The 14077-nt window shown below is 45.2% G+C and overlaps 1 pseudogene; it reads left to right on the top strand.

Moving 5' to 3' along the window:
• The first annotated feature begins 1822 nt into the window (after window positions 1–1822).
• LOC117079081 lies at window positions 1823–2380 on the top strand (annotated as a pseudogene).
• The last annotated feature ends 11697 nt before the right edge of the window (window positions 2381–14077 follow it).

The raw sequence follows: 14077 nt of genomic DNA, 5'->3' as shown, positions 1-14077 counted from the left end.
AAATCCAGGATACTTAAGTTCCCCAAATATCTATCTTTTTTCACAAGACACCAAGAGAATCCACAGCAGGAAATAAGTAACAATGTGGCTTGCATCTGAGCTAGACTGACCTCTGCATATTGGTTTTTGACTTCCACTTTGGGAAGCTGAATGATCTTTATTTAATGCTGGGACACTGAGGCTTCTTTCACAGTGAGAAATTTATCATCTCAGGCCTTAGATTAAGTGAAAGAGAATTTTTTAGCTAAAATAGTTACATACATTTCCATAAATGATTTTCCTGTAAAATAGGAAGAGGTCTACTTCTTCTGCTTAAAGCAAAACAGATTTTAGGCAAGGCCTTTCAACAGTGCCTTCTTCCAAACAGTTCTGTTACCTCTTGTCGCTCTCTTTTTTTTTTTTTTTGAGACGGAGTCCTGCTCTGTCGCCCAGGCTGGAGTGCAGTGGCCGGATCTCAGCTCAGCTCACTGCAAGCTCCGCCTCCCGGGTTGACGCCATTCTCCTGCCTCAGCCTCCCGAGTAGCTGGGACTACAGGCGCCCGCCACCTCGCCCGGCTAGTTTTTTGTATTTTTTTTAGTAGAGACGGGGTTTCACTGTGTTAGCCAGGATGGTCTCGATCTCCTGACCTCGTGATCCGCCTGTCTCGGCCTCCCAAAGTGCTGGGATTACAGGCTTGAGCCACCACACCCGGCCATCTCTTGTCTCTTTCTTAGAGTTCACTGCACTGAATTACGTTTAAAGGTTGTCCCCTGCACTAGAAAGTAAGGTCCTTGTAGGTGGATCATCTGTCTCTTTCATCTCCACATCCCTGGCCCAGCACACAGCACTCAATGTATATTGCAGGATGAACAGACACAGGAATGTCCCCAGAGGACCCTGGGCGAGCTGCCGTCAGAGAGTGCATTATGCAATTATATGTTGACTCAAAGACAGACTCCATATTTCATTTAATCTTAAAAACCCCATATTTGAAACATCATGACTGCTCAAAATATGTGTTGAAGGAAATTGGAAACAGAGGATGTAACAAAAAATAATAATAATAATAATAATAAATTAATAAATAAAGCTTCATTAACTATTGCCCTCCTGTCTTCCTGTATTGCTTGGAGATACTTTGGCAGCAATTTGGGTTGGTATTACAGGATAATACCCACCGTATGCTTCAGTTATTCCAACAAGAGCTGCATTCCACAAGGGAGTTGCCCCATGGAGAAGACAATGGAGAAGGGGCTGTTAAGCAAGATGCTGGCTGAACGGATCACAGGCCCAGCAACTTCTTCCATCTCCGAAGTCAACTTTTGGTTAACTTTAAGATTGCGGCTCAAGGGTCCTTTCCTCTAGGAACTTTCTTTGACCCTCCAAGAGAAGCCAAGTTTTCCTTCCTTCCCAGCACTTTACTCCAATTGTGATTACATATTCATTAGTGTGACTCTTTGGCGAATGCCTGACTCTCCTGAAAATTCCATTTATCAGTTCCATTTATCTGCTGTGTTCATTATTCCATTCCTAGGACCAAGTATGACATCATAGAGTCAGGTGTTCTGTAAATCAGTGTTGAATGAATAAATCAGTGTTGAACGAATGAATAAATTTTCAGTCTCTGCTAAATCATACTAAGTCACACCCTTGTTCTTGGTCCACTATTCTTCCCCTAATACCAGCCATTTTAAATGGATGGTGTGTGTGTGTGTGTGTGTGTGTGTGTATTGTTGTGGTTTTTTTCCCATGAAGCAATCATTCTCATTCCACCCCCACATCTGTTTCCATGGGCACTATACCTACAGGTTGACCTATCCCACACCCTGGCCACCTCATAAAAGAAAACCATAAACACTAAACTGACAATTTTTAAATGTACTTTTTGTAGAAAACCTCTTTTAATAATCTACATCCAAAAAATGATGGTATATCCATACACTGGGATATTAATGATTTTTTTTAAATGAGCTAGCAAGCCAGGAAGACATGAAGGAGCCTTAAATGCATATTGTTAAGTGAAAGAAGCCAGTGTGAAAAGCCTACATGCTAAGTAATTGCAATTATATAATACTCTAGAAAAGGCAAAACTGACTGCTCCTAGAGGCCCAGCCTCTGTGGCTCCATTGTGGCTCTGCTACCTGCAGGTACTGGGAGATCCACAGCTAAGATGCCTGGACCCCCTGGAAGCCTAGAAATGGAACCATTGACATTTATGGACATAGAATTGTCTCTGGAGGAGTGGCAATGCCTGGACACTGCACAGCGGAATTTATATGGAAATGTGATGTCAGTGGACCACAGAAACCCAATCTTCCTGTGTATTGCTGTCTCTAACCCATACCTGATTACCTGTCTGGAGCCAAAAAAAAAAGAGCCTTGGAATATGAAGGGGCATGAGATGGTAGCCAAAGCCCCACTGGATGGGAGCAAAAGTGAATACAACAGACGACACAGATGAGAAGTCCAAAGGTCAAGGAGAAAGCCAGTCCTTAAAATGTGATTTGGGAAGCTGTGTTCCAAAGAAAATAATGTCTGGGAAGCCTGAGCTTTTTTATACTGCTTTCTCATAGGGCATCTTCTGTCTTATGCTTTTAAATTCTCTAAGGATTCTACTTTCCCTTTGGTGATCTTCTTTCAAGTTTACAGTGAGAGCCAAAAGTCTTCTCCATGGCGGCCGGGCGCGGTGGCTCAAGCCTGTAATCCCAGCACTTTGGGAGGCCGAGATGGGTGGATCGCGAGGTCAGGAGATCGAGACCAACCTAGCTAACACGGCGAAACCCCATCTCTACTAAAAAATACAAAAAACTAGCTGGGCGAGTTGGCGGGCCCCTGTAGTCCCAGCTACTTGGGAGGCTGAGGCAGGAGAATGGCATAAACCCGGGAGGCGGAGCTTGCAGTGAGCTGAGATCCGGCCACTGCACTCCAGCCTGGGCGACAGAGCGAGACTCTGTCTCAAAAAAAAAAGTCTTCTCCATGGCATGTAAGAGACTGCACAATCTGACTGCTTTTCCGTTGTTTTGGGGAACACACAAATATCTGCATACTTTTGAGAAACTCTAAGTTGAACTATTTTTTACATTCTCTTTTTGCATCATGTCTGAAATATGTGAGTAGTGATTTCTGTTCCATTGTTTTTATTTTTGTATATTTTTTGCACATTCCATCCTATTTGCATTACTATAGTCTTTAAATACAGTTTGAAAACATAAAGTTAAAAAATAAATAAATAAAAAGCAAAACTATGGAGACAGAAAGAAATCAGTGGTTGCCAGGAGCTGATAGAGAAGGAGCAAGGGGTGAATAGCCCAAGCACACGACATTTTTAGGGCAGTAAAACTATTCTGTACGATACTATGATGATGGATACATAGCTTTATGTGTTTGTCAAAACTCAGAGAATGTACATCAAGAGTGAATACTAATGTAAACTATAAACCCTTGAGTTTTTTTTTGTTTTTTGTTTGTTTGTTTTGTTTTGTTTTTAAGATGGAGTCTCACCCAGACTGGAGGGTAGTGACCAAAAATCTCGGCTCACTGCAACCTCTGCCTCCCAGGTTCAAGGATGCTGGGCTGGGTGTGGTGGCTCACGTCTGTAATCCCAGCACTTTGGGAGGCCGAGGCAGGTGGATCACCTGAGGCCAGAAGTTCAAGACTAGCAAGGCCAACATGGCAAAACCCCGTCTTTACTAAAAATACAAAAATTAGCTGGATGTGGTAGCGCATGCCTGTAGTCCCAGCTACTTGGGAAGCTGAGGCACAAGAATCACTTGAATCCATCCTTGCTCCCAGAGCTCCCAAGACGGTGGCGGCTGCTCCCAACATGGTGGCAGGCCTCTTGTTCTCTGACCTGCGGTTCTTGGCCTCACAGATTCCAAGGAATGGAACCCTGGGCTATGTGGTGAGTGTTATAGCTCTATTAGAAGCCATGGGTCACGAAAGAGAACCATGGAATCCAGCGACTAGTGTTCAGCTCCATCCGGACGAACCCGGGCACTTAGCCGTGCAGGAACAATGTGCTAAAGGCACTTAGTGCTAAAGACACTAAGCCTTTAGCCTGATCAGGAATAGCAGTGGGCACCTCACTGGATCAGGAGCACAGCAGACACCCTGCTGGACCCAGAGGGGTGGAAGTCCGCAGTGGGTCTGCGATGGTGGCAAACAGCAGTGGTGGACAGTGAGCGAAAGCTCAGCTTGAGTGGTAACAAACACAGACCAGAAGAGTGTGTAGTTTCAAGATTTAACAGAGTGAAAACAGAGCTCCCATACAAAGGGAGGGGACCCAAAGAGGGTAGCCACTGCTGGCTCGCATGCCTGGGTTTATATCCGATCATTGTCCCTCCCCCTGTGCTCTCAGGCGATAGATGATTGGCTATTTGTTTACCTCCCATTTTTGCCTAATTAGCATTTTAGTGAGCTCTCTTTACTACCTGATTGGTCAGGTGTGAGCTAAGTTGCAAGCCCCATGTTTAAAGGTGGATGTGGTCACCTTCCCAGCTAGGCTTAGGGATTCTTAGTTGGCCTAGGAAATCTAGCTAGTCTTGTCTCTCAGAGGCATGCCAGGCTGGGCATGGTGGCTCGTGCCTGTAATCCCAGCACTTTGGGAGGCCGAGGTGGGTAGATCACCTGAGGCCAGAAGTTCAAGACTAGCAAAGGCCAACATGGCAAAAACCCCGTCTTTACTAAAAATGCAAATTAGCTGGATGTGGTAGCACATGCCTGTAGTCCCAGCTACTTGTGAGGGTGAGGCACAAGATTCACTTGAACCTGGAGGCAGAGGTTGCAGTGAACCGAGGCAGTGCTACTGCACTCCAGACTGGGTGACAGAGCAAGACTCCATCTCCGAAAAAAAAAACCAAAAAACCAGGGATGCTAGTATGCCAGTTGAAGTAGGAGTGCTGTCCTAATCCATCCACTTACTTTTGCACCCACAGACACATCTCAGATTCCACTTTCCTCTTCCCAGGTCCCCAAGACACCACTGAGGACCAGTAGGGATGCAAGCCCCAGTTGTGTAGGGAGGAGGAAGCCAGAATTCTGAATTGGGAATAGGTGAAGTCAGATTGCCTTAATCTTCCAAAGTCACAGACAAGACCCCTCAGCCATCCTGCTGATAAATACACCCTAATTGTCATCAAAGAACCCAAGAACAACTCACTAACCCCTTGAAGGCAAACCACAGACTGTTAACTAACAGTGGTGGCCCCACAGTTACTGGCAAGTGTTTGCTGGACAGAAAAGTGCCAGTGAAATGCTGCAGGGCACCAAGGCAAAGAGCTGGCTCCACCAATTAAGGGTGTGCTTCTGAGCAGTCGCTGTGTATAGGAGAGTTTCTGAAATAAGCCCAGGCACGCCAGCACAGGCCCCTGGGAAGAGACAGCAAGCAGCCTCTCTCTGGCAGCAGGGAGCCAAGAGGCACAGCATCGCCATGGCTACCTCTCAGAGCCTGCCTCAAAGCCTTTCAGGAATCTCTGCTATTTATGGAATTGGATCACGTTCCCCAAGGCCAGCATTCCTTCACTCTCAGGCATTCTCTCTTTACTTTCCTTCGCCCCAGTTAAATTAAGGCAAAAGTGGGCCCTGACACTGTCCGTGCTGGGGAACCTCAGTGAGATGCAGCAGAGGCCCTGTGGCCGAGGCCATCCCAGACATTTCTGCTTGCCACAAATCCCACATATCCACAGAGTACAAGGTGGAACATCCTTCGCATGCTCTTAAACTTCTAACAGGATTGGAGGAAGAAACAGACCCTCCCTGATGTGACTGATGTGCCAGTTCAGGCCTTGACTGATGTGCCAATTAATGCCAATTAATGCCTTTTTCCATTCTGTCTTCCCAGCACAGTTTCAGGAAAGGGAGAATGAGACAGTAATGCAATCAGTATTGTGTATTTGCCGCAAAGAACACCCAGCTCGGTTTCCTATTGGGTCAGCTTCAGATGCTAGTCTGATTTAATTATTTTTCCAAAATAATTAAATAAATAAAATGTATAGCTTTGTTTAATAAGGTAATGTTTTGGAAAATGATAGAAATTGAATTTAAACTGCTTAAATTCTTATTAAAACCAGATTCTTTCAACCAACTAACAAAACAAAAACCTCCAGAAATACAGTCTGTGAAGTTTCCTGTTCAAATAGTCCCTAACTCCATCTGTTGGTCTTGTCTGGCCAGTATGTCTTTGTTATTCCAGGGGCATCACCTCATTTTTAGGATGGTGGCTCCAACACTGTTCCTTCTACAACCCCATCCAAACATGTAGTTACAGTGGAAATTGGCGATAATAGTATCCCGATTACTTAGCCTCAGGACAGGCGTCAGACCACGTCAGGCTAGTCAGTGTGCTTCCCAGCACCCGAGTGGGAAGCTGAGAAAGGGATTTCTAGAGCTAAGGGCAGCTGTGGTTACTACCCTGGGGAGAGGGGTATATCTAAAGGAATGAAGAGGACTCGCAGAGAAAAGCAATGACAAGATAAGGAGATCCCTGTAGACATTCAAGTCATTGATTTGAGGCTTATGTGGTGGATTGGTAGAATAATGGTCCCCAAGAAAGTAGGTCTCCTTGTAGATGCCACCTTGCATAGTCCCCTCCCACATTGATTCTGGGCTTGACCATGTGGCTTGCTTGGGCCAGTGGGACATCAGCAAATAGGATGCAAGTAGAGGCTGGAAAAGCACTTAGACATTGAAACTTACCTTTTCTCTTGCTGCTGTTCAAACCTCTTCACCACGTGAAGAAGCCCGGGCCAGCCTGCTGGCATCAGGTGGCCCAGCCAATACCCAGCACCAACTGCCAGACATCAGTGGACCACGGCCAGCAAGAGCATCATAGACCATTCAGCCTCAGTTAAACCACATGGAAGACACCAGGAGAGCCCAGAAGAAAAACCATCAAACTGAGCTTCACCCGAAATGATGACCCACAGAGTTATGAGCAAATAAAATGGTGGCAGCTTATTCATCAAGTTTTGGAGTCATTTGTTACTCAACAATAGGAGACCTTTCTGCCATCATGTGAAGAAGGTGACTACAGGAGAAGAAACCATATAGAAAGAAGGCCCAGATATCCTAACCACTCCAACTATCCCCACCATCTGGCTGAAGTCACAGATATAACACAAAGCCCAGTTGACACTGAAGGGAGCAGAGATAAGTCTCCCAGAGGAGTCCAGTCCAAGCTGCCAATCCACACTTTCATAAACAAATTGATGTTTGTTTAAACTTTAAATGTAAAAAGTCACCACATTTGGAATGGCTTGTTATGCAGGAAACGCTAACTCAAATAACTTCCTTAAAGCCATTCATTCTTATCTTTTTCGTGAAGGCATTTATTTGCCCATGATGCTGAATGAAGCAAGATCATTAAGGGCATTCCTCATATCCAGTCATTTCTCCCTTGACAACAAAATCCCAATTCTGTGTAGGGAGGCAATTTACAGAAGTAAATACTCCTTGTATTTCTTTGGAGTTTGGAGTACAAGGAAAATGGACATTTTCCTTGCTGCTGGATATGTTTATATGACACAGTTGAAGCTACAAAGAGGTTATAAACAATTGATAAAATGGAACACACTCTTTTCACTTTCTACCTTCTTTACTAGAACACAGAGGTGATGCCTGGAACCACAGCAGCTATTTTCAGAATGGGAGTATAAAAGAATTTTTTTTTTTTTTTTTTTTTTTGAGATGAAGTCTCTCTCTGCCACCTAGGCTGGGAGTGCAGTGGCGCGATCTCGGCTCGCTGCAACCTCCACCTTCCAGGTTCAGGCGATTCTCCTGCTTCAGCCACTTGAGTAGCTGGGATTACAGGTGCGCACCACCACACCTGGCTAATTTTTGTATTTTTAGTAGAGACAGGGTTTCACCATGTTGGTCAGCCTGGTCTCGAACTCCTGACCTCGTGATCCACACGCCTCAGCCTCCCCAAGTGCTGGGATTACAGGCTTGAGCCACCGTACCCGGCCCAAAAAAGAAAATTTTTAAAAAATTACAGAGATGCCAGATCTGATATTGAGCTGCTAAAGCAATGCCCCTCAACAAAACAATGCAGTGACCATCTTACTCCAGAAATGTATAAGAACTACAGAAACTTGGTTACAAGACACCTCTTTAATGTGGGTTTCTGGCTGGGCACATTGGCTTATGCCTGTAATACCAGCACTTTGGGAGACCAAGGCCAGAGGATTGCTTGAGCCCAGGAGTTCGAGACCAGCCTGGACAACATGGTGAAACCCTGTCTCTCCAAAAAAATACAAAAAGTTAGCTGGGCTTGGTGGCACATGCCTGTAGTCCCAGCCACTCTGGAAGCTGAGGGGAGGATCGCTTGAGTCCATGAAGCGGAGGCTACAGTGAGCTGAGATCACACCACTGCACTCCAGACCCTGTCTCATAAAGAAAGTGTGTGTGTTTGGGGAGTGCGGGGGGAGTCTTGCACACAGCCAAATACAATCTGAAAAGAAATGACTTGAGATAGATTTCTGTCCCTGGACTAGAAGACTTGTGACTAATGATTTGGTCTTTCCATTGGCGAATTCTGTGATCACCCCTGCATGCCATACTGTAAAGTACACCAAATCCCCCATTCTTTCCAGCTCATGCACAGACACAAAGTTATTACCCTCTTTCTCTTTAAAATAAGTGAGAGGCCGGGCGTGGTGGCTCAAGCCTGTAATCCCAGCACTTTGGGAGGCCAAGATGGGCGGATCACGAGGTCAGGAGATCGAGACCATTCCAGCTAACACGGTGAAACCCCGTCTCTACCAAAAAATACAAAAAAAAAAACACTAGCAGGGCGAGGTGGCGGGCGCCTGTAGTCCCAGCTACTCGGGAGGCTGAGGCAGGAGAATGGTGTAAACCCGGGAGGCGGAGCTTGCAGTGAGCTGAGATCCGGCCACTGCACTCCAGCCCGGGCGACAGAGCGAGACTCCATCTCAAAAAAATAAAATAAAATAAAATAAAATAAGTGAGATACATGGATACTTTTTTAAAGTATTTTACTAAAACTCAAGCAAGGCCAGGCATGGTGGCTCATACCTGTAATACCCAGCACTTTGGGAGGCTGAAGCGGGCAGTCATAAGGTCAGGAGTTCGAGACCAGCCTGGCCAACATGGTGAAACCGCATCTCTACTAAAAATACAAAAAATTAGCCAGGCGTGGTGGTGTGCGCCTGTAAACCCAGCTACTTGGGAGGCTGAGGCAGAAGAATGGTTTGAACCCGGGAGGCAGAGGTTGCAGTGAGTCAAGATCGTGCCATTGCACTCCAGCCTGGGTGACAAGGGCGAAACTCTGTCTCAAAAATAAATAAATAATAATAATAAATAAAAAATTGGTTTCCTGAGTCCGGTTCAAATCTCTCAATACTCTTAGATACTGCAACTTCAGCCAAGTGTCAACATGAAGAGCACAGCTCTTCATAGCTTAGTAGCTGATTTGCTGAAATTATTGGCAGGCGTCACTCCCCAGTAGCTGGTATGGCCCTTTTTGGTTTGGATTGGAGGAACTGCCTACCTCTTGAGCACCTCTATCCTCTTTACCTCCAGAGGTCTTCTGTCAGTCCACTTCTTTGCATTAAGTGAGAAAACAGCCTTTAACCATATCATACACACACTCAGAGTTAATCACATTCTGAAACAATTATTCGTGGAGAGGACGCAATTCAGAAACATCCAACTATAAGATGGATACTTGACATGGTTTGCTATTTTTTTAGTTTATCATTTTGAATAAGGAATCCATACCCATGATTAAAAGATTCAAATACGATACAAGAGGATGTTATGCAAAGTTATTCTCTTTCCTATCTCTGAAACTTAAATCCCTACCCAGAGGCAACCACGCTTATCAGCTTTTTGGATAAACTTCTAGAAATAGACTATAGAGTATATAGAAGAATCAAGAGGAAAAAAGCATGAATATATATACAAACATATATAGTATATAGGATATATTTCTCTCACTGTTTTCCACAAAATGTAATTAATATATTGTTATCTACGCTATCTGCACCAAGAATATGGAAAGCAATGGGACAGAGGGAGGCTGATTAATCAGAGACCTTAATAACCTGAAAAGTCCTACACTGAGGAAGCCTGAGTGTTCTAATGACATTATCTGCAAAATAAAAGGATCTTGTCCTGTGCCTCTGGCTACACACAAATGCTCCCTTGATCATGGTTTCTGTGTCTCTGTGCGTGCATGCAAGTCACACACGCACATGTTTGCCTTACTGCGAACACAAATTGACCACACCCATCTTTGAGGATCAATGTATTCTCCATCCCACTGGCCTGGTCATTCAAGAATCCTAGATGGGGTCGGGCGCAGTGGTTCACACCTGTAATCTCAGCACTTTGGAAGGCCGAGGCGGGCAGATCACCTGAGGTCAGGAGTTTGAGACCAGACTGACCAACATGGGGAAACCCCATCTCCACCCAAAATACAAAATTAGCTGGGTATGGTGGCACATGCCCGTATTCACAGCTACTGGGGAGGCTGAGGCAGGAGAATTGCTAGAACCTGGGAGGTGGAGCCAAGATTGCATCATTGCACTCAAGCCTGGGCAACAAGAGTGAAACTCCATCTTCAAAAAAGAAAAAAAAAAAAATTCCCAGATGGGGCTTCTAGTCCCTAGGCCTCTGGAAGTCCCTTGCATTGGTGACTGGCTCCCCATTTGCTTTCCTTCTGCCCAAGTCTATGCAGCAACATTTAATTTATGGGGGACTCACACTGGCCATGGCTCAAGCCTTGAAGCACAGTCTCCCTGGCTGCATACTTCCTCCTCCTGCACTTCTGACACCCATTATCAAGCAGCCGATGGGACCATACACTAAATCCCCCCATATTTTACAAATGGGTGAAATGGTACCTAGGCATGGACTTGGCAGAGAACCAAAAAGAATATGGATGGCAATATATGCCGGAATGAGGACTCTTGCTTCAGCTTGGGTGACCTGGGATTGGGTGACTAACGGTCACAAGATTGTATCCTGGTTCCTCTACATAGAAGATGTGTTTTCTTGGTTGGGTTTCTTATTTCTGCAGCCTCAGTTCTCAATATCTGTAAAGTATGGATAACAATACATTATAGAACAATTAGGATTATAGAAAATATATGCAAAACACCACATAGGATATTTTATTGGATAATAATAATTTTCCAAAATTTACACTACATTTTTTATTTCTAAAATAGGCTCACCCTCAGGTTCTGGCCTCTTCTTTATTTCTGTAAACATTATTAGCACCTACAGAGTATGCTTAGACATAGGTGATACAAAGATTATCAAGATATTATTGCCTTTGTCCCCTGGAGGTAGAAGTTGTGACAGAGGAGACAGAACAAGCCAGTTCCAGTGGCACAGTAAGTACTTCTTCTGTGCAGGTGTGAGGAGAAACTATGGAAACATAGAGCGCTTAACCATCTGCTATTAACAATATATGCAGCAGAGCCAGGTCCAGAATGGGTGTGACTGTGGGACGAAGGTCAAGTGTGGGCTGAAATGGGAACCTCCATTTCCCGGCATATTTTCTCAATGATGCCCAGGCATCACACAGTTACTTGCTGCCTAGCTTCTCTCAGAAGTGACCCAGCTTTTCTCTGGGATTCTCCAAATACCATAGCCAGGGCCATGACCACTTCCATTTCTGAGCTTCCATGTGCACAGGAACGCAAGAGCTCCCCTCCTCTGCACGCAGGCACTTCCCTCCACCTTTCACTCTTGGGCCCTCGCATGACCTCTAGATGAAGTCTCCAAGAAATACACTGCTGAGGATAATTTGCCAAGCCAGCAATTCAGCAACAGGGCAGGGAATCTTTCCTGACTTCTGCAGTTAGGGGCTTACATGCCAGCATGAAATTTGTTTACCCTCATCTTAGCACACAAGAACAAATTATCCAGCCCTTGTTAAAATCCAGCAGCTCTGTGTCTGTGGGTAGATTTCTGTGTAAATCTCCAGCAAACTCTACTTGGGTGACTGTTCACTTTTGTTTGCTGCCTTTTCCTGGCTCTGGGCTCACAGAATTGTCCGTCTCACTAGAGGACACACTGGTTTTCGTCTGTGGAGATGGTGGAAGAAAGTAGAGAGCAGCCAGAATCACTGCAGCCACAGAAACCCCACCACCCAGGTATGTGTCTCTCTCCCAGCTGACCTGCAATGGTTCCATCTGCCAAAATGGTCCAATGAGCCAGGGAACCTCTGCCCTGGACAGCCTGCAAAACCAGAATGTATCACCTTTCAGGGCCTAGACTCACCCCATTCAGGATGGTTAGCACAAATAGATGATCCCAAGTGGGGTAAGAAACCTGCCCGAGTTTTAAAGGGCATCAGTAGCCCCAGTGCTAAATGATGGGGTTTAGGCAGGGAAAAGGGAAACCTTCCAGAAAACTAACAGATAATTTAACCACCAAAGTAAACATCATTGGCCTGGAGGCCTAGGTCTCAAAGACAACAAGGGTGGCTTAAGGATAGTACTTTAAAAAAAAAAAAAATCATTAACAACAACAATAGTGATTGAGCCATTACTATGTGCCGGGCCCATAAGAGCAGTCTCAACTGGCTTCAACCCTCCAGGTCCATTACCTGAAAAGCTCATAATAGCCCAGAGAGGTGAGTGCTGATAAAACTAGGGACTAGGTCAGGCGTGATGGCTCATACCTGTATTTCCAACACTTTGGGAAGCTGAGGCAGGCGGATCACTTGAGGTCAGGAGTTCAAGACCAGCCTGGCCAAATGGTGAAAACCCCCCCACTCTATTAAAAATACAAAAATTAGCCAGGCGTGATGGTGTGTGTCTGTAATCCCATCTACTTGGGAGGCTGAGGCAGGAGAATCGTTTGAACCTGGGAGGTAGAGGTTGCAGTGAGCCAAGATTGTGCCACTGCATTCCAGCCTGGGCGACAGAGAGAAACTATGTCAAAACATAAATAAATACATACATAAATAAACTAGAGACTGAAGCACAGAGAGGTCAAGTGATATTGCCTGAGGTCACGCACAAATAAGAGAAAGATCAAGATTAAAACAGGTTGTTCAACCTCAGAGTCGATGCTCTAAATTAGGGCTTCTTAAGCATTGACACACACAACAAAAATCACCTGGAGGCCTTCTTAAAATGCAGATTCGGTTTTTCATGAGTTGTTGGTAGGGCCTGATATCCTGCATTTTCTACATGCTTCCAGGTGAGGCTCATGCTGCCAATTAGAGGGCCACACTTGGAGAAGCAACACCCAGTCCGATTCAGTGCTAGAAAATGGAATAGGAGGCCGGGCACAGCAGCTCACGCCTGTAATCCCAGCACTTTGGGAGGCCAAGGTGGGTGAATCAACTGAGGTCAGAAGTTCAAGACCAGCCTGGGCAACATGGTGAAACCCCATCTCTACTAAAAATACAAAAAATTAGCCAGGCATGGTGGCAGGTGCCTGGAGTCCCAGCTACACGGGAGGCTGAGGCAGGAGAATTGCTTGAACCTGGGAGGCGGAGGTTGAGATGAGCTGAGATCACACCATTGAACTACAGCCTGGGCATCAAAGCAAGACTCCATCTCACACAAAAAAAAAAAAAAGAAAAAGAAAAAGAAAAAAGAAAATGGAATAGGAGCACCTCTATCAATCCACCAACTGTTTGTTACCTGTCTACATTGAAAGAAGAAAAGAAATTGGGAATAAGCCTCTAGAAATCTTGTAACAATTTGGCAATTATTTTGTGCCTGTTAAATCTAGAAAATAGTAACAATAAACAACTGAGGCTTTCTCTTAGTCCATTCCACTTGCTCTAACAAAACATAAACTGGGTGGCTCATAAAAAACAGAAATTTGTTGGCTCATGCTTGTAATCCCAGCACTTTGGGAGGCTGAGGCAGGCAGATACTTGAGGTCAAGAGTTCGAGATCAGCCTGGCCAGCATAGTGAAACCTCATCTCTACTAAAAATACAAAAATTAGGCCAGGTGCGGTGACTCACGCCTGTAATCCCAGCACTTTGGGAGGTTGAGGTGGGTGGATCACGAGGTTGGGAGATGGGGACCATCCTGGCTAACACAGTGAAACCCCATCTTTACTAAAAATACAAAAAAAAATTAGCCGGGCGTGGTGGCAGGTACCT

The sequence above is a fragment of the Trachypithecus francoisi genome, unplaced genomic scaffold (genome assembly GCF_009764315.1).
Source record: "Trachypithecus francoisi isolate TF-2019V2 unplaced genomic scaffold, Tfra_2.0 Lachesis_group7, whole genome shotgun sequence".
NCBI lineage: Eukaryota > Metazoa > Chordata > Mammalia > Primates > Cercopithecidae > Trachypithecus > Trachypithecus francoisi.
Note: the sequence above shows the minus strand (reverse complement) of the source record. Positions and strands in the feature narration are given on the sequence as shown.